Genomic DNA, 22,210 nt, shown 5'->3' with positions numbered 1-22,210 from the left:
CAAGCACCGCCCGGCTGCCAGACAAATAGCACCTAATTTACCTTGGTGCTCGCACGTAATTGAAAACGGCACCATCAGTGTTTTAACCTTCACCTGCTTGAAATGGGGCAAGATCTAGCGGGGCTTAATTACCCAATAAAACAAAACACTCTCAACACAGGCAAGCATATAAAGGAGGAATCTGATGAGCTCTTATAGAGTTAAACACAGAAATGCATGTGCACGCACGCACACACACACACAAACACACACACACGCACACACACGAACACACACACACACACGCACAAACACACACTCATACACAAAGACACAAACAAACACACACGCACACACACACTCACAAACACACACTCACACACACAAACACACATGAACACACACACAAACACACATACACACACGCACAAACACACACTCACACACACACAGACACAAACAAACACACACGCACACACACACAAACACAAAAACAAACACATGCACACACACACACACAAACACACACTCACACACAGACACACACAAACACACACACAAACACACACGCACACACACACACAAACACACACTCACACACACACAAACACAAACACACAGACACACGCACAAACACACACGCACACACATGCACACACACACACACACACAAACACACACAAACGCACACATACACGCACGCACACACAAACACACGTACACACACAAACGCACACATACACGCACGCACACACAAACACACGTACACACACAAACGCACACATACACGCACGCACACACAAACACACGTACACACACAAACGCACACATACACGCACGCACACACAAACACACGTACACACACAAACGCACACATACACGCACGCACACACAAACACACGTACACACACAAACGCACACATACACGCACACACACACAAACACACACGCACACACATGCACACACACACACACAAACACACGTACACACACAAACACACACATACACGCAGACACAGGATGTATTTCACAAATCAAATCTCTGTCATTAAACAACTCAACCGCATTCTTCAGACCCTGAGCCGCAACAGATTAGAAATTGTCAAAATATTTGCGAGGGAGAAACTGCGACAGACGAGAGCAAGGTTACACTACTTTCGTCGCAAGTACACAGAACCAGCGCAGACAGAAAAAGTTCAACTCCCCGAAGGCTAAACAAAAAGAAAAAAGAAGCCCAGCCATTGTAGTCATAACCCACGGGACGGGACTGCGAATGCGCGGCTTTCAAAGGAACTTCTGGTCCCATTTGTACACACGTCTCTGATGTGCTGAACGCTGATCACACACTCTGCTCTGCGTTTAAACCCATTCAGACGCCAGACAGGCTCCGCCATTGAGTGGCCTTTCTTCCCATCGTTCCTTCGATGAGACAAGTGGCCCTGACAGCCCGGGCGTGCTGATCATATGAGATGACATCGGCAGCTTTTGCAGCATACAGCACTCTTCACACCTACTCCATGCCTCCGTCCATATCGGAGAAAACCTTTTGGCAGTAAGCGAAGGCACACCATCTCCATATGACGTTAGTAATTGCATTCTTAGGGCTTCATATGGCTGGCTTTATGGGTGGGTTCACACCCGACCCCCCCCCCCCCCCCCCACCCACCCTACCACCACCAGATAAAACTGCCACCGCCACAGCTGATGTTTGACGCACGCCTGGCTGGCTGCTAAAAAGAAAACACAATGGTGCACTTGATTGACATACAATTCCCCTATATCCCTTGTGTAAAAAAAAAGGCATGATTGTGTTTGTGCACTCCAGGGAGGAGACAAGTTATCTATACACGGAGCATTGTGTATATTTAAAACCAAAAGTCCTTTATCAAATGCAAATATGGGACGTATACTGTATGAGGCTCTGGCACTTACTGTGAGACTACTTGTTTCAGGGGTCAAATGAAGGAGAGAGATATCAGCAGTCAGGGTGAGAATGAATCTACAGATAATCCTGTCGTCACAGAAGGAATAGTGTCGCAGAGTTACAGAGCTGATCATGTGGAAAACAGGCCATCCCAGACTAAGCTCCTCATCTCTCTCACGTCTGCCTGAGCAAAGGGCCGCAATTTTACACCTTCCACGACTGAACGCTACCCTCTGTGCCCGGGGTCTCCTCAATCCGGCCTCCAACCCGGGGGAGAACGGCCGAGTACACGGGGAAACAGAGCAGAGAGAGAGAGAGAGAGGGAGAGAGAGAGAGAGAGAGAGAGAGAGAGAGAGAGAGAGAGAGTTGAGAGAGTGTGTGTGTGAGTGTGAGAGAGAGAGAGAGAGAGAGAGAGAGAGAGAGCGAGGCTGCAGAACATCTGGTAACATCTGTTCCTTTTTGTAAAGTAATGCGCCTCAACTTCATCTTTAAGTTAGTGTCCATGGAAAGTATTGTTTGCTCCCTATTTTCCTTAACCAGCATTTTTTACGGGGGTCCATATTCCGGGACAATTTTCAGTTTTTAAAGTCAAACAAGCTCCACCCATAAAAAAAAGAAAAAAATAATACCATTGCATAAACTTTTTCATACATGTTTAGCCTGTACTCTGTGTATTTACGAATACATTTGAAGAGGTATTAAAAATCAATAATTCTACGTTTTTTCATGTACAATTACACCATTAAGTCAGTATAACTTTTTTTTTTGTTTTGATATAGAGCTAATTGAAATTGATATGATATAATAGGCTGCCCTGTACATGACAATGTTTTGTAAAGTAGCTAAAAGTAGATTGTATTTTGAAATAAAAAGTTAAATATTATTATTTTTTCAATAGCCTACATGATTAATCATTATCATAATAATCATAATCATTAATGTAGCCTATCGGGCGAGGAAATAGCTGAACTTATTTGTGATAGGCCTATAGTTGAATTAAAACGACACTTTTAGGCTACCTTGTGGCAAACTCCACGAAACGTAAAGGTCAGTTAACATTTTTTTAAGTGCAAAAAAGACGAATCGAGTTTCTTTTTTTTTTTTTTTTTTTTTCTTGTGAAAAAGAAATCACGCGCCCAACCCACTTTCGACCGAAATTAGAGACGAAGAGAGCGGACAGGCATGTCCAGACAGACATTAATACAGACAAAATATCCGCCCGATGAATGCCGTTGAACAATGACCGCTCCGTGCTTGCTTTTGCGCACCCGCTATCCCTCTTTTCCTTCCTGCAATGAATCTGAGGGAGAAAGGCAGTTATCTCATTTCATCGATGCGGAAGACGCAAAAAAAGTGAACTATTTCGATGGCCATTGTTAATGCTATGAAAATGTTTACCCTTGCAAACACTGTGTCCTTTTAAATCCCCCTCGCTGGGGAATCTGGGATTACCCCTCCTTATTGGGCATGGGGAGGCCGTTCCGAAAAGTCGTGGTGAGGTTGTCCGGTAGGAGGACGTCAGACACCTGCACCCCTGAAGCCCAAAAAAAAGACGGTCGCCTCTCGTATTAATAGTATCTGGGAGCCTATTGCTTATACAGTTCTATTTTAACCGGAAATCCCGAACTGAAAAAAATAAATGTAGGCTATCTCCCTAACATTTTACTCATCCATAAAGAAACTCGCTGATAACACTATGACTGTAAGTAATTTAGTTTCATTTTACTGTTTTAAATAGGCTACTGTACAAACCCCCCTTCATTGGTCGAGATTAGCGAGATTTGTGCACAGAAATACAGAAATTGAGGGGTTTATTAGAAAATCCACAGTCCTGCCATCGGTCTGTCCAAAATATTACAGTTTTTGTCATTAATACGGCGGTCGTGAACTTTCTATCGTTATGTTTTCGACTTCTTTCACATAAAATTCCTTATTTCCTCACGCTATATTTGCAACAGACGTTAAACTTCTTATTTCTTTGTTGTTGCTTGATAAAAAGGCATTAAAATCCGACATGACAATTATTTCTCAGTTGGTGAAAGGCATAACGCAGGACTGCAATTCATACGGGGTCGGTCACAGCACAAAATGGCAGGTCTCACCCGCTTCCATCTCACAAGTTTTGACACATCGTATTCACCAGATAACTTTGATCCCTATTCACAAAAAGCGTGTTTCGGTTTGCTGAAATCCAGAACAGAGCCCAATGTCCTGTGGGAAGGTTTTAGCCCATTCTAAAGAAGTTTTATTTTGTTTCTCCCCGCCGATTCGTAGCTTTTGGCATCACTTTTCTGACGGGTGAATATCAACTTTCAGTTAAATCTTTAGCGCTTTTCAGACAATATCTAATTCTCTGTGATGATTCCACAGTAGGATCAGGAAAGAATCTAAGATATACGCGGAGCAGCCAAGTTCTACAGCGGCGTTCAATGGCTTCTCAGTTGCTTTCATAATGTTGCTGTTTTTCCGTACCCGCATGCAAACGTCACTGCTTTGGATTTTTAATTGTACTGCATTTGTTAATCACTGAGGAAAAATAGGACCCGCTGTGATGTGATGAGAGACAAGAAACCTGTTTTGAGCGCTAAATCCTCCACTAAAATGTATTCGAATGAACGGAAAGAGTCTAAAGCGGGTCTTACCTTTAAATTTAAAGCAACGCGCTGAAGGGACTTCTGCACATAAACGAAGCGTTGTGGCAGACTGTGTTCAATGAATAATGAAGCATGTCCACAAGATTTGACTTGATCATTTTCTTGCACTGTGGGGGGAAAAGTGCGGCTCGGACCTGTTACGATTGCCCACTCCAAAATCCCCCTCCAACTGCTCCACGCGCATCCCGAGTAGAGAGCGTTTCATTTTATTACGTCTCTTTTCGGGACAAACGTGTCCATTGATACCGATCAATTAGCATCACAGGAAATGTCCATCTTTTTAGCTCGGACTCCCCCTATTTGGTAGGTGAAATGCGTTGTACCGTTAAAAACCACTCCATTGTCGTCCGCGGCGTTATTCACAGCAACTAGATAGGTCTCGCGGCACTCGGCTTTGATGACCGAAAAGGCTGAGCACTTGCTCGTACAACACACTGCTTAGAATCGTCTCTAATCGTTCATTTTTCCCCCGTGTAGCAACTGAAAAAAACGAACACATCGCAGTCTGGTCCTGACCTTGAGCGCTCTTACTAAAATATGTTGTTGTTGTTTTTTCAGGAGGCACCTCACTCACATTCCATCCTGTTATGTTCGGAGACGCGGCGCACAATTGGATATGATACCTGTCATCTCAGAAAACAGTAATCCACCCTGTCCGACAAAAATGTGTATCAGTTAAATTTTTAAATCCTTACCTTTTCGGACAACTACTTCAAGTATATGCTCTTCCCAAAACTCCAGTGTAAATCGCTTGTAGACAGCGCGTCCAAAGCATCAGTCACCGCTCTCGCGCCTAAAGAGAAGTAATCAGCGATAAAATGACGTTGATCTACACTGTAACCTTGTGGCGTATTTAATGTAAATAAGGCTGTTATGTTGCCAGTCGTATGCATGCAGACGCAAAGGGCTTAGGCACAAGCATTTTTCTATTCTCCGACGAGCAGGCTTATTCTTGTGTATAGTTTAGGACACTATTTAGATACAATGGCAAAAAAAACAATATGTTTGAAAGTGTAATTTTAGGTGGCTAATCACGTTGCGCCCCACAAAAATATGCCTATCACGCTGATTATGAACACGAAGAGAATACCATATCGCGTACCTTTATAGGTTAACAGAAAACGTAAATAAAAAAGGTAGAATGGGAAGTTTTATTATGAAATAAAACTTTTTTCTGAGTTTTACTCGATAACAGACGTGTAAACAATGACCATACAAGCAACAAAATGACTGTTTGTGGATAGTTTGATAGGATAGCCCATGCTTATTGAAAAAATAAGCTGATAATATATTTGCAGATTCCGGGTCCCAGAGTTGACAAAGGCTAATGCATCAATAGATTCTTTGTTATAGGATTATATAATCATAATCGTGTAATTACGGGAAAGGATTTGGGAATAATAAAAATAAAAATAATAACGTATTAAAATACAGAAACAAGGAGCTTGTTTTAAAAAATACACCCACGTGTGATATTGAGGACGGTTCGGAACAAGGAACACTTGAAAAGGTTGACAAAGAAGTAGACATTGATGCGCGTGATTACAGCCAGACGGATTGATTATTCAAAATGTCGAGCCACAGGGACACTTTGAACATTGATTCAGGTAAAATCAGATTCTCAATGCATCAGGACTGAAATTGGTTCCCCGGGGGGGGCAGACAAACGCCGGTCTTATTCAGGCGCACTGAAACCCAGTACCCTTGCGCCAGGATATCATGCAATCAAAACTGAACCAAAGCAAAAAGCGCCTACTTCACCGCATTTGAAGGAGAACAGGCCTCGCATCTCACGTCGTTTAAATATAAAAATACCTAAGTTATTTATTTTTTAGCAATAATGAGGCAATGACTGCTGATTTCTTTAATTATTGTGCTTTAGCGCTCATACTGTCCTGTGATCATTTAACTGTGTGGGCCATTTCCAAGTTAAATAATAATAATGATTTGTGAAATGAGAGTAGGCCTATTCGCGAAAATTCACTAACTGTATGTACGTTCGAATGTGTGGATCATTTGTATTGCTTACATGCGTATCTGCGCACAATTAGTAACATTTTTAGTATAGACAAATATAGAGTGGATATAGAGTATATACAGCTGCTTTAACGACGGAATTATCTAAAATGTCAGTTATAGGTTAAGTCGAATATGTTGTGTTCAGTTCAGTTCATTCGTACACAAGTATTTAAAAAATGTTTTCCAGTCCTTAAACTCAGAAAATCGTATTCCCACGCATAACATTAATGTTAAAAAATTCAGAAGACATTTTCCACTTTGATTTGTATGAAATTTCGTTTTGATAAAATAAATGTTTTGCCTCTATAGAATTTAGCATAGCAACTCCATCAATAATATCGCTACCTCTATGGGAATAACAACTAAAGCAGTGGGGGGTGGTCCTTTTTTCCCAATTCTTCATGGACCAACTGCGTTTTCACTTTTCTATTCAACTTTATATAGCTCGTCAAGTGATTCTTTATTGATGACAGGTCCGACAAAGGAACGGGTACGAGAAAGGAGGTCAAAAGCAAGCGGCCATATGAACTTAAGTATGTAAAATTAAACGATGCATTGGGATATATCATGCAGTTTGTATCAGTATTTAGCCAGTGCGTAGTATGTGGTATGTGTGCAGGCGCGTGGGCGTGTGCCCTGACAATAATAGCAGCTTTAGTCGGTACGTTATATCACGATATGGCGTGCTATTCTTTAACAGTCAAACACATAGTGTGTTTCGTCAAAACTTAATTGACTTTCCTGAACTTTCTCAGACTTATGCCTGTACCACTGTAAAGGGAATGCACTGTGACCCTTATTAACTATTTAATATCTGTTCGGCATTGTTCATATTTAATTGTCTTTGTTTTTGTTGCTGTTGTTGCTAATAATAATGCTAATAATAAACATATGTTATGTGTGTTGGCTTGCTCAATCTCAAACTGACAAACTCAATTAAAGGGGGCAATCTAAAATACAATGGCCTTACAATAGGACTGTAATACATTGTACTAAGTAGCACAGATAATATCAAATTAAAGCAAGTGTTATTGTTGCTATATCCTCAGACAAGAAATGTAGTACATTTTAATGAAATTCTGGTATTTCTTAAAAAAAAGAAATAATAAAAAAAAACAGGCATTTAACTTGCATGTATAACACAGACTTGGACTCAGTAGCACTACTTTTATCGGAAACTCTTGGTTGAAAATCTAGGGACATGCTTATGCATTTAACACTATACCCCCGAATGCGCTGTGCTACATACAGTACAGCCCTATGTCCTCAAATGTCCTCTTGCACCCGGAGGATATAGTGGTATAAATACTATGCAGTTGTTTTGGGCCACGACCATCACTAGGCCACACGATTCAGTTTATTTAGTTTACTCCTGCTTCCTCAAATTTGGGCTTTTACAGGATTTCTGCTAATATAAGGTGCATTCAATTAAAATTAAATACAAAAGATATTTTTGAAGAAATGTCCACTGCAAAATTTCATCCAGTATCATGTCAAAAAATCTAAAATACTTAAACAATTTTTCTTCTGGATCTCAGGAGGATAAAGGCACCGAAACCCCAGGACAGGCCCTGCTACGGCAGTTAACCTTATTTAGTAGGTCATGGTGGTGAAACTAACTCTCGGCTGTGGCACTAAGAACTCTTTGCTCTTTGCCTATGCACTTTATACGTTTCTCAGTGTAAGAGAATGTCATAAATGGCTCAATGTATTTAAAAGTGTCAATTCATAATCTTTTGATATTCAGAAATAACATATTTGATACCTGCTCATGATGGCATTTCTGTAGCGATATCGACTCGACGTGTTTGCCTTCTTAAATCGGTCCTTTATGTGCTTTTTCCCGCTTGTGACACCGGGTGTGACATTCCTGCTACATATTCAGATGCGATGACTCACGCACAGGAACTTGAATGCCAAAAGATATGTTGCTCGATATTACCGTGTCAGACGACATTGCTGGTTGTCTATTGGCAGTCTGCTTTCTCCAAAATACCTTACCGGCGGGTTAGCCTCTATGAAAAATAAGCACTCAATGTGATCCTTGTAGTCAATAGCTTCGTTTCGAATGACATTTGTCACTAAATCCACCAAAAGTGAAAAATTATGGACAGACACGTTCAATGGTAAATGGCAAATCCAAAGCGCTGATGCTTCTCATTCACTCATTCATACACCAATGCTGAGTGCCTGCCATGCAAGGCACTGACCAGCTCATCAGGAGCATTCAGGGTTTAGATGTCTTGCTCAGGAACACTTTGACACACCCAGGGTGGGATTGAACTGGCAACCCTGCCAGAATGACTGCTCTTACCTCCTGAGCCAATGTTACCCCTAGGTAACCCCTTTAAAGGCAGGGAGAACGCATAAGGCAGGCCACAGTCAGACTGCTCAGGACCAAACATGACATCACACACTTTACCCGGGTGTGTACTATGCAGTCATGGGCCATATGCACAATAGCAAATTGTTGCTTTCCCATTATTTAGATAACAGATATACCGTAACACAGCCAATGTTCCCACGATGTCTCTATAACATTCTAAGCCTTCATCTCAGTTCTTATTATTATGATAAAGGATTGCAGGTATATACAGCTTTTTTCATAATCTCAATGCACTTTATAGTGAAGAAGGGTAAACTGACTACGCAGGAGGAAGCTCTGCAGTCATTTTGTGCCAGAATGCTCACCCGCCCTGCAGCTACACAGCCATTTTGGGCCTGTTGCCCATTATCATTATAATTGTAGATTGTGCCTGGTTTAATGCATGTATTAAAATAGTTTGTTTTGAAGGAACAATAATTACTTAAAAATAGTTTACTTGTTAAAAAAAAAAAGTTTGGGCAGGCCCATGTAGCACTGTATTATGTTATAGCACTGAACTACTTAATGAAAGTAAGTCAGATCAGTCATTCTGAGCCAATGGAATTTCTGAACACATTTTCTGCTCGCTTGACCTTAAACCATGAGCGTTTGAAGTGCTTACACAACAGGGTTGTTGAGACGGAGTAGTTACCATTATTCATAATTCTCCCTACTTTTTCTTGGAGTTTCTTATATACTGTACAGTGAGCTCCATAACGTTTGGGACACAGATATGTATTTCCTCTTGATTTGGCTCTGTACTCCACAATTTTAGATTTGTAATCAAACAATTCACATTTGGTTAAAGTGCACATCCACAGCTTTCATTTATGGCTATTCATACCCTTGAAGAAATTACAGCACTTTTATGCATACCCCTCCCCTTTCAACACAGGGTAACATATTACTCTGTTTGATTCATTTGGACATAGATACAGTAAATGTTTACCCGCTCTGACACGACGTTGGGAGCGTTTAGCATTGACGGAGAGGCCACTGAAAGACATATTTGAGACGGAAGGTTCCAGATGTCGGCAGGTTTTGTTGTGACCAGTTGCTGAATTTCCCTTTCCATCATATTCACATATCCATACCGCAGTTTAAATAAAATTTCCAGCCATAACGTTAAATTGTTTCCCAGAATCGAAGAACAGTGAGAGCTGTGTCCATGGAGCATGACAGAAAACTGGATGGATGCTAATTTAAATCATATGAATAATAAAACAGGAGAAGAAGATTTCTAAATGAAAACATCTGACTTGAATCGATAGCAAGAAACGCTGGGCACGTGGGACTGAGCAATGATTACTTCACATTTAAAAGACTTAGGGTAGACTTAATCATTCCTTCATGTCTTGCTAAAATAAATTAAGAGCGCCTTAAAGAACACAGGGAAAAAAAAAACAACCAACGCATTCAGTTCCTGTTATATAGGAATTCCCTTAAGAAATAGGGGCTTGCTTTGTAATTAGGCCTGTGCTAATGGTGTTGTGTATGTAGTCAACACAATCCTACAAATGCACACACACTAACAACCTCATACTATTGAAATACTCATAATCATGCGTGTGAAAACTAACCCAGGCATACATATATACAGTACATGCACAGCTGGGCACTCACTTTAAGTTCCAAACTCCATAATTCTGAGGTAGGGAACCTGGAACCTTCCATTTCAGCCTGGGTACTCTTCCCACCGAGAGCTTACTTACAGTGCCTTCACCACAGCGCTGAGTCAATGACTTTAGTCTATAATCTGAAGCGTGAGGCTTTAACTGCACATAGTAGTCCAACACCCATCACTAACCGGGTCACAGTCTGTCTATTGGTGGTGAGTGGCATAGTCACTAGTAGTTGGGAAATTAGACCTGTAAGCAGGCTGTTGGTTCAAATCCCAGTAAGGCAGCTCAGTCTTCCTAACTGAAATGCCACCAATAAACATCCAGTTGTATAGATGGAAAAGCCTATGTTATAATTTGTCGCACAAGGAGTGTCGCTCGACGCAAAATAGGTATTTTCGACATTTTCTCTCGATGTCTCGCGCCTCTAGGTTTTTGTAATGACACTATCATGCACCGTGACGCAGTGTGATTGGACGGTTTACAAATGTAAACAAGCGGTCAGGAGTTCGGCATCTCGTTGCCGTGGTGACGACAGCACCTCCCCACAGACCTTTGGCGAAGTGTAAACGGCAGACGCCGTGCGACGCCCTCGCTCTTCTCGAGTGAAGAGTGCCAAGAGCGTCGTGCGACGAAGTATAAATTAGGCCTCAGTCAGATCTGTGCAGCAGGTCTCGCTGTACAAGTGGCTGTTACGCGGGCACTTTCTAGGTTGTTCAGTTTGCGGTTGTATCCTCCTTCCACAATCATTGCTCTTTATCAAATTCCTTTTGTCAGAGGCTCACAATGGCACACAGTATTAGGTATTGCCACACCACACGCTGTGTGACTCTAAAGCCCCGCATTCATGTGCAAGAGCGTCAGGTTACGGAAAGAAAGGGAATCTCTGGAGCTAAATGTCTGCTTGTTCCCCTCGGCGAACAGTTTATGCATAATACCAACATATTGTTTTGCCAACATTACAGGCTATCATAACGGGAATTGTTCGGGAATACTTCTTTAAATGACTTAGGAAACTACAATGCTATCAACATATTTGCGTGTTTGTTACACTGATCATTCATGCTAAACCCAGAGATACAATCATACTGCTGGTTTTCATTCTTTTCCTCTGATCAGGGACACACCAGGTGAGTGTAGTCTGTGGTCAGTAGCATTGATGGACTATGGACTATCAGACAGAGGAGAAAAGAGGCAGTATACTACTGACCTTGAAGACCAGATTGAAATATTTTGGGTGTAAGAGATGACACTGACCCTGAAATACATAGTGACAGGCAATGGGGGAGACATCTCAAATAAACAAACAAAGGATACATACACAAAGGAGTCCCACATTGTTTTTCCTAAACTGCCAGAAGGACGAAGCAATGCCATCTTTGATGAAGCCTCAGTTTTTCCTCAATGTTTTATCAAAGTAACCAGAACCACCTGTACCATACACAGCTAAGTGCACACTGGAGGTAACACAGGTAACAGCAGCTTTTGAATAGAAAACTGCAGGGGAGCGGTACCTGGATCTGCAGGATGTCAAAGTTATTGTTCCTGTATACAGAGGCCTGTCAGCGTATTCTGGAGGGTATAGGTTTTCTGGAATTTCTAGGGAAACCACTGAAAGCACCTTGTGTTTGGTGTCAACGTATTCAAAACACGCTCATGTATTCCAGCAGGAGAAAGTGTGTGATGATTTTGGATGAACAATAAAGAGGTACTAGAGTGAGTTTGTGACCTAGTGAACCTGCCTTCCTGCCTGGTTGGGGAAGGCCGTTCCACCAGCGGGGTGGGGTGGGTGGGGGTTGAGGGCAGACGGGGGGCCCAGCCACGTGGATGGGCAGCTGGGACAGCCAGCTGCTGAGAGGAGGCTGACTGGATAGGCCTGGCTGGAGCGTGTGGTGTGATCTGTATCTGAAGATTTCATTAGCAGTACCATTCACAGCTTGGTATGCTGGTGTTTGTGATCTCAAATGACTGAGGACAGCCACAGGAAGCTAGCAAAAGACGCGTCAACCAGAATTCTAAATTTTTTTGCTGGAATTTAGCTGAAGCTTTTATCCAAAGCGACTTAAAGTTGATTAGACAAAGCAGGGGACAATCCCGCCTGCACCAATGTGGCATTAAGGGCTTTGCTTGAACCACAGACCTTCCAAGTCCCTGTCATGCACCATAGCCACTAGGCTGTACAGGCTGTAAGCTGAATTTAGGCTGAATGAAGCCCAGCCATCCAACAGCATTTTAAACTGTGCAGGGAACTGTCCGATTGGCTGTTTACTCCCTGATATTTTTGTGTCGTTTGTCAGAACTGTCAGCAGTGAAGGGGTGTGGACCACGACCAAGACCAAGGCCCTGAGACCGCTTCCTGAAAATCAATAAAGCCTTATTTTAAAAGAGAGTAATCAGCGTGAAGCTGGGAGCGAGGTTGGTGCAAAAAAGGGTAAACTACATTTAAATAAAGAAACGACTGTGAATTGATATTCTTTGCAACAAAAGGAGCGAGATTTAAGGGTGGGCTAATGTACTCAGATTTCATTGTTATTAATGCGCCAGGCAGGAACACTTATCCGGTGTGACATCCATACAGTAGTTCATTTTGATATCGTGTCAATTTTCACAGCTGGATATTTATGAAAGTAATTCAGCTTACAATTTAAGTGCCCGTCTAAAAGGTACTGCTGAAGAGCCATATTTCACCAACACGCGACATGTTTCCAGGAATTAATCTGAGTACCAATTAAATAAAATTCCCTCTTTCCGTTCAGACATCTGCAACACCATACCTGTGCGAAGCCAATGCGTTTCCACTGTCACTTCAGTACATTCTGCATCCAGGCTTGGGTCAAATGTGTCATTGTTTTGTATTCAAAAATAAATTTCTATGCTTCACAGAGCTTGTCTGGTGTATTACCCTCAATGAAATTTTCTCAGTAAGTTCAGACCTTGCCTTCTTGTCGTCTGGGTTGGTTCAATTGCACCAGGCAAGATCAATTGAGCACAGAAATTTGATCCAAAACGATAAGCCAGTACATATGAGAATACCAATCAATAGTCAATATCAATGTTTATGGCATTGCTTACTAGTACCAATCAATAGTCAATATCAGTGTTTAAGGCAGTACATATGAGAATACCAATAAATAGTCAATATCAGTGTTTAAGGCAGTACATATGAGAAAACCTATCAATAGTCAATATCAGTGTTTAAGGCAGTACATATGAGAAAACCAATAAATAGTCAATATCAGTGTTTAAGGCAGTACACATGAGAAAACCAATCAATAGTCAATATCAGTGTTTAAGGCGGTACATATGAGAAAACCAATCAATAGTCAATATCAGTGTTTAAGGCAGTACACATGAGAAAACCAATCAATAGTCAATATCAGTGTTTAAGGCAGTACATATGAGTAAACCAATCAGGTGGTAAATTGAGGCACTGTTGTGAAGTCACTTCATGATTGTAAGAGGCGCTCAGGTACCAGTCACAGACTGGACCATCATGTGCAGTTCTGCGGGGGAACAGGACGGCGGGGGTTCTGCGGGGGAACAGGACTGCGGGGGTTCTGCAGGGGAACAGGACTGCGGGGGTTCTGCGGGGGAACAGGACTGCGGGGGTTCTGCGGGTGAACAGGACTGTGGGGGTTCTGCGGGGGAACAGGACTGTGGGGGTTCTGCGGGGGAACAGGACTGTGGGGGTTCTGCGGGGGAACAGGACTGTGGGGGTTCTGCGGGTGAACAGGACTGTGGGGGTTCTGCGGGGGAACAGGACTGTGGGGGTTCTGCGGGGGAACAGGACTGTGGGGGTTCTGCGGGGGAACAGGACTGCGGGGGTTCTGCGGGGGAACAGGACACCACGCTTCCTGCAGAAAGTCGGCTTTCACTCAGTCCAGGGAAGTGGAAAACGCTGTATCCGGTGTCATTCCACAATATCTCATAAAAACTTAATTGGGTTCAGATCTGGGGGTTTAGAAGGCCTGGTACAGGTCCACGGAGGAAGGTGGAAATTCTGTCTGTCGAGATTTATTAGATTTAACACACTGAGAGCACAGGAAACACACAGGCTTACTGATTGCTGTCTTTGCTACTTATTTGGCCCAACTGCCCCCTAGCCTTGGAAAAACTTGCCCCAACACCCCTCTTTCTTCAAATGTAAACCCAGGACTCACCCCTTCCTTCAGCACTACTCTTCCTAACAACCCTCTCACTCTTACTCCTTTTATCTCTTCACCTTTGTTGTTTTATGATTCCATGTCATCTTGTTTGTCTGTACATAAACCATATTTTATCTTTTTTTTATATAAATTCTCTGTGTAGCATACACATGCATTTTCCCTCCCCTTTTTCTGTAAAGCAACCCTGCATCTGAGAAAGGTAAATTGTAAATGGTTGGCATTCATATAGCGCCTTTATTCAAAGCACTGTACAATTGATGCTTCACATTCACCCATTCACACACACACACACTCACACTCACACACCAACGGCAATTGACTGCCATGCAGGGCACCAACCAGCTCGTCAGGAGCAATTGGGGATAACTATTGACACTGATGTCACTTTCAAAGGGTGTGAGTGCACCCAAAAAAAGACTCCAAACCATTTTTAAGCCACCATAACCTTTGTGTTTCTACCTGTGTTATTAAACTAATGCACTGCAAAACTGTCTTAAGCATTTAGTCTTGTAATAAGACTTTTTTTTTTCCTGTCAAGTAGAAAACATTAGCTTGTTTTAAGTTAATATTTACTTGAGAAGAGACATTTTCATATTCCATTGACAATTCTTGTGATGAGACTTGCTTGACAAGTGAAATTTTCTTATTCCATTCACAAATCTTGAAATAATTCAAACTGTCTTCCCTCATTGGCAATATTGTCATCTTATTTAGCAAATAAGTAAAATAAATAAGACTTTAAGTCTCAATATAAGACTAAATACTTGTTATTTTTGGGGTTTTACAGAGTGTCTATGGGAACATATAGTGATATTGTTTTCCCAAAACAGTATCCCTTCATTGTGTAACCATGTGATCAGGACAAAGTCAGAAGTACCCCCGTCAGTGTTATTCTGATCCCAGTACAGCGATAAGCTGGCAACTGCCCCCCTCTGACACACAGCCCCCCCCCCCCCCCCACCCCCTCCCTGGCAGGCTGCAGGCGGGGGGGAGTCATTGGTAAGTGGGGCAAGAGAAGAAGCATTTTCAGACCTGCCACTTGATGCTGGTTTGATCCCACCCTGGGTGTGTCGAAGTGTGCCTGACCAAGACACCTAACGCCAAAAACTGCTCCTGACGAGCTGGTTGGTGCTTCGCATGGCAGCCGTGCATTGGATGAAGACGCTGTATAAAAACCATTTACAGTTTTCAGGAAACTTCTCAGACAAATTTGATGTGACTGAAAAAAACGGAATTCTGGCCGACGTTCCATTCTGCACAACGTGCTCTGCCCCAGCTCTGAGTGTCCTGCTCTCCCTGCCTGAATGGGGGATTCCCCAAAGAAACAAGCTGAGCACACTGGGAAGGGTAGTGCACTCTGCCAGTGGAGGGACGTTTTTGTTCTACAAGGACCCCAATTTACCCTGATTCCCAACAGTAATTTTCGCTTTGGGTACAAATGAGTATTTCCAAGCAATAAAGGATTTGAAATATTTATGAAATATTGCTTGGGGTACTATTTCACAGTATGTACAGCGACAAGCATTTGTACCTTTTCAGGCCCTTTATTTCTGAGAGTGTGAAGGTGGTGGTGATTTGATTTGTTGATATTGTGAGAAAATCAGCAGTTCGGTGTTTGACACAGGATCACTTCTTCAGCACCCGTGCCCTGGAGAAAGCGCCCACGCCGCTGCTGGTTCCGGGCCTCGGCTGGTGGAGGTGGAGAACAGCGTGAAAAGCCTCGGAGACGGCAGGAAAGATATCGCGGCGGCAACGCTCGTCTCTGCAGGGCACCAGATGGCCGGGGAAAACCTTGGCTTACCCACTTAAACTCCTCAGACTGTCCCCAATATCAATGGCATTCAAAACCTCCCCCATTCACACAACCGCCCTTTATGTGCAATGTATCATTCATTATTAATGGACGGCATGGAGCCCATGATCTTTTCAGAGGAGCTCGGGCTAACTTATCCCATTGATATTTATGTATATATTACAGTAATATAGCAATATGAGGCAGGCGGAGTGAGATATCAGCTTACCCGAGGCTGAAAGAAATTGGAGATAAGGGATACTTAATATCCAGTTCACTTTGTGAGACGGAGAACTCTAATAGCACCAGGGGTTTCAGAGCAGGTAATGCCCTCATTCTTTGTCTAAAAACACTTTCATGGACTCTTAACTTTGATAATACAAATTGAGGGTCACAGATAAATGCACCTTAATGGCTTAAATCTGAAGATTATGGTACATCCTGTCTGGATGTTAATGGTTCGAGGTAGCTCTTCCAAAGGTGTTATCTCTGTAAAAAAAAGACTTTTTTTTTTTTTTTACCAGCTCTTTGCGGTGTCACATTGTATTAGATTCAAACCACTTTCTATTTGCGGTGACTGTAATCACAGTGAAAGGAAAATGAGCACGCACTGTACACTATTAGAAGCTACGCTGTGCCGTTGGCCTGGGTTGTAGAAACATTACCCGTGTTTGTTGTGTGTCTGAATGATAATGAGCATTCAAATGGTAGCCTATATCCTTCCGACTGAAATATGAATTTAAAATTCAACTTAGCATTTATGAGGGGAATGTATTCTTGGACACATTCGGGCGTTCTTGAGTACCCGTATAAAGAGAGAGAGAAAAACAGCCTTCTACAGCTTTCTTCAGGCAGCAAATGACTTTTGTTTTTCCCAATTACAAGCCAGGTGATGCATATTTTAACAATCCGACACACATTGTTGGGCCAGATCCAGATACAATTATTTATGATTATGAAAATGAAATGAAAATATGAGAAGTATGAAAGTGATTATGAAAATTATTAATAGCTCTCGTTTCCCAAACTTTAGGTCAAATTTGAATAGAAACTAATGTGTGTATATTTTACTTGTGCAGCTTACTTTAAACAAATGGAGCTAGAGAAGTTTGAGGCTTCAGGACTGCATCCAGCAGTGAATGGCCAAAATAGTTTAAAGGAATACAAAGTTCCTAGTGAAAACCAGCCAAAATATAATGTTTTTATGTTAAATAAAGCATTTCTCTAGAAATGTTGAACTTACCTTAAGAAAACCTTATGAAGCAGTGCTTTGATTTCATGTTGTTCAAGGGCAAATTCTGTCACACATACAAAATGATAATATAAAAAAACAAGACGGGGATCTGTAACGCAGTTCACTTTTGGCTTCAGAGCCTTGATGCAAAGACAAGATGGAGGATGGGGGGTAAGCCTTGTGCAAGATGGTTTTGCAGTCAACTCATTTTCTGCTTTCACATTGAAAATGTAAAACAGTAGACCTTTTTTTTGTATTTGCAAGAATTAGTTGCAAATAAGCTGCAATTTTTTTTATCTCCACTGACCTTTGACCCGTGCTGAAACAAGGCATTTCGAGTCCCAGTAGCTACAACTTGCCATTTCCCACAGTGCACTGCTGGTCGTCTGCCGTTTATACAAACTGTGAAGTATAAAAAATTAGGATGCACTCTCAGGCACACACTATACACACAAGTAAACATTCACTCACGGTTACACACACATACACACACAATGAATAGATGACGACATCATCCGGTTCCTGGCTCGGATCCCAGATTAAATGAGCAGCCTGCTCTCAGCTGGCTTTGCACACAAAGGGAGAGAGAGTGCAAACCTCCATTTTCTCATAACAGGACATGGAATATTTTGTGGATGTTGCGATGTTGGGGAGGGGGGCAGGCACTGCATAGAACAGCTTCTGAGGGACGAACAGTGGCGTTCCTGTTCTTGCAGGTGTACGGTGTCTGTGTGTGTGTGAGAGTGTGAGTGTGCGTCTGAGCTGGGTTTGTGTCTGTGTGTGTGGTGTGTTTCTGTGAGTGCGTGTGTGCTGTGTGTGTGCTTTTATGTGTGTGTGGGGTGTTTACATGTGTATGTGTGTGCGTGTGTGTGTGCGTCTGAGCTGGGTTTGTGTCTGTGTCTGCTGTGTTTCTGTGAGTGCGTGTGTGCTGTGTGTGTGTGCTTTTATGTGTGTGTGGGGTGTTTACGTGTGTATGTGTGTGTGTGTGTGAGTGTGCGTCTGAGCAGTGTTTGTGTCTGTGTGTGCTGTGTTTCTGTGAGTGCGTGTGTGCTGTGTGTGTGTGCTTTTATGTGTGTGTGGGGTGTTTACATGTGTGTGTGTGTGCATCTGAGCTGGGTTTGTGTCTGTGTGTGCTGTGTTTCTGTGAGTGCGTGTGTTCTGTGTGTGTGTGCTTTTATCTGTGTGTGGGGTGTTTACGTGTGTATGTGTGTGTGTGTGTGTGTGAGTGTGTGTGTGAGTGTGCGTCTGAGCCGTGTTTGTGTCTGTGTATGTGCTGTGTTTGTGTGAGTGCGAGTGTGCTGTGTGTGTGTGCTTGTATGTGTGTGTGGGATGTTTATGTGCGTGTGTGTATGTACTGTATGTGTGCTGTGTTTGTGTGTCTGCATGTGGTGTGTATGTGTTTGTGTGTGTGTATCCGTGCGTAAGAGTGCGTGTGTGCTCTGTGTGCAGTGTGTATGTGTGTTCTTGTATATGTGTGTGCGTGGGGTGTTTATGTATGTACTGTGTGTGGGCAAGTATGTGTGTGTGGTGTGTTGTGTCTGTATGTGTGTGAGTGTGCATAGTGTGTATGTCTTTGTGTGTCTGTCTGTATGTGTCATGTGTGTGGTGTGTTGGCGTGTGTGTGTGTGTGTGTGTGTGTAGTGATCTCTCAGTTCTCTTGGGTGATGCTGAAATTGTTATTGCTGTTGGTTCAGCCCTGTTAGTTTGGCCCTGTTTCGAGGCCTGGGAATGGGGAGAGGCCGAGAGATTCTCTGAGGCAAAAGAGTCATTTTTAGAGAAAGCTCTCAGAACAGCTATAATTGTAGCCCAAGAAATGTGTGTGACATCATATCATCTTACCAAGCATTGAATTGTGACATCATCACGTCACATATATTTTTGTTTCCACTGCTTTCAGAAATCTTAGTTGTTTAACAGATGAAGTATGTTTTTAAGATACCTCAATGCCACAGTATGTGAACATTTATACAATTTTCCAATTTTCCAAAATTTGTCGGACAAATTGTGTGGTATAATCACTCCTACAAAACAAAAAAGTGTTTCAGAGACAATAACTGAATGATTTTAACTGAGCACACTTCAAAGGACAATTAGAGTGAAATATTGAAATTCAGACTCATAAACACAGCAATAAATAGTAACTACAGACTCCACAGGAAAAGATCTTTGGCAGGTTGTGGCAGCTACTGCAACCTCACACTTTTCAAGGATGCCAGTGCCTGACTTTAGCGTTCTGCCAGTGTAAATTTGCCTTGAGTCTTGCTTCCTCCCCAGGTCTGCGTCTCTTATCTGACTCTGCAACAAAGACCCAATTCAGAGCAGCTGCAGGAGCCCCCAGTGTGGGTCAGGAGTTTGCTAAGAGATGATGTCATATTTTGTGTGAGAGATTATGTCATAGTGTGTCTCAGAGATGATGTCATATTTTGTGTGAGAGATTATGTCATAGTGTGTCTCAGAGATGATGTCATATTTTGTGTGAGAGATTATGTCATAGTGTGTTTCAGAGATGATGTCATATTTTGTGTGAGAGATGATGACATAGTGTGTCTCAGAGATTATGTCATATTTTGTGTGAGAGATTATGTCATAGTGTGTTTCAGAGATGATGTCATATTTTGTGTGAGAGATGATGACATAGTGTGTCTCAGAGATGATGTCAAAATATGTATTTCACAAAGCATGGGATCTGCAAGAGGCTGAAAGGAGACCTGAAAATATTCTGTAATGGAGGGCAGGATCATAGTTAAACCCAATCGCCCAAACACGGGCATAAGTATCTAGAGCTACGGAGGCAATTCTGCCTGGTAAAATGCCTGAGTGTGCTCATGAATTACTGAAAAACTCTTTCTCTCTCAGACTGACTGATATATGATTTGAGACATTATCAGGGGATGGCTCTTTCCAACTTTTATTTTGATTTGACAGCAAAAAGAATAATGATGAGAGGCAATGGGCAGCCAATAAAACCTTGAAATTCACTTATGTTACAGTTACAGAGCTTAAGTTTATTTCAAATGCATAACGCATGTTAAGACAATCATTTTTTTGTAGTGTAAGAGCACATCTGCAGTCAGTCACTCATTTGAGACACTTTAATCCAAAGCGACGTCCAGATGATTTGACTAAGCAGGGGCCGATCTCCCCTGGAGCAACGCAGAGGTCCCGAAAAGGCCTTGCTCAAGGGCCCATCTGTGGCACAGATCTCACTGCGGTTACACCGGGGCTTGAACCACCGATCTTCCAGGTCCCAGACTACCACCTTAGCCACTAGACTATCAGCTGCCCCACAGCTGAGCCCAGCCAGCTAGGCCTGAGGTCCCAGGATTGGAGTGACTCATAACCACAAGAGGGTCCGTCACCATTTCCACAATACTTTCCTGTTATTTACTTCCTTTAAAAACATCAATGAAAAGTGCCCATTCCTGATGACGAAAAACCAGCATAATATTTACCGGAGAAGGCACTGTGTTCGGTGGAAACACTGGACCTTGAAAGTCATTCAAACAGCAGGCTTACACTTCCTCGAGCAGGAAATATGAAATAATAGCACGATTTGTCACATACTGCGCTAGGCTGAAATGTGACCCCGTAATAACATCACAGGAATGAGATAAAAACCCTTAAGGGATCGCATTGTCCTTTCCGATTCTTAATTTGAGGAGTGCGTGCGACTTTGGCTGAGTTGAGGATAGGTGCAGTGAAAGGACGCATGGCACGTGTTTTTAAAGGGAAACCAGTGTAACCGAAAACATAGACCATAAACCGACCTGCATGTACCACTCATGCTATGTTCATAGCATTACTAGGTCACACTTTATCTGCTGCACAAGTAGACTACTGTTTGCAAGCATTAAAGGAAAATGCATCCACAGAATTAAGTACAGCTTGTCTTACAAAACATTTAATGAATAGGTAATGAACAGGTACTAAACTTGTAATATGATTTACATATACACTCTGTCCATATACCATTTTCAAGAATTAACGACCACATGGTAATACCATTTTTCATGTTGTTTTTGGTGTGCTCTAAACATCCTGACTTGTGTCTTTCAAATCTTATGGCAACATCAAAATGAACATTCCTTACTTATCTGCCCATATTACTGCATCACTTGCAGAGAAGGAAGTTATTGAGCATGAATTAAGGGGAAATTAAACCTGTAGCCACATCCCTAAGTGACACAGAAGAACATAGCTTTTGTTGCAAACTAATTTATGAGGTATTGGCTCATAAAAACCAACCCCATGACAACACAACCACACACACATACAGTATACACAACCACACATATACACATAAAAGAACAATACATAAAAATGAATATCTTGGACATTTGTCCAAACAATTGCCTCTTGTATCACCTGATTCAATCAAAAAACATTAGCATTCCTTCCGCATCAGCTGTGCCGAGCTTTGGTAAACAACTCAGAGTGCGATGTCTCTTCATGGTTGCT

General features: G+C 42.3%; 1 protein-coding gene across 1 annotated transcript in view; it reads right to left on the bottom strand.

The window, feature by feature from the left end:
* Nucleotides 1-4,657, bottom strand: part of LOC133130040 (zinc finger protein 536-like) — a 163,703-nt gene extending 159,046 nt beyond the window's left edge. The window contains exon 1 of the mRNA XM_061244260.1: nt 4,546-4,657. The gene's annotated coding sequence lies outside the window, so the exon portion shown is untranslated. The remainder of the gene's footprint in view (nt 1-4,545) is intronic.
* Nucleotides 4,658-22,210: the final 17,553 nt, after the last annotated feature.

Source organism: Conger conger, chromosome 6, assembly GCF_963514075.1.
Source record: "Conger conger chromosome 6, fConCon1.1, whole genome shotgun sequence".
In the NCBI taxonomy this organism is placed as follows: domain Eukaryota; kingdom Metazoa; phylum Chordata; class Actinopteri; order Anguilliformes; family Congridae; genus Conger; species Conger conger.
Note: the sequence above shows the minus strand (reverse complement) of the source record. Positions and strands in the feature narration are given on the sequence as shown.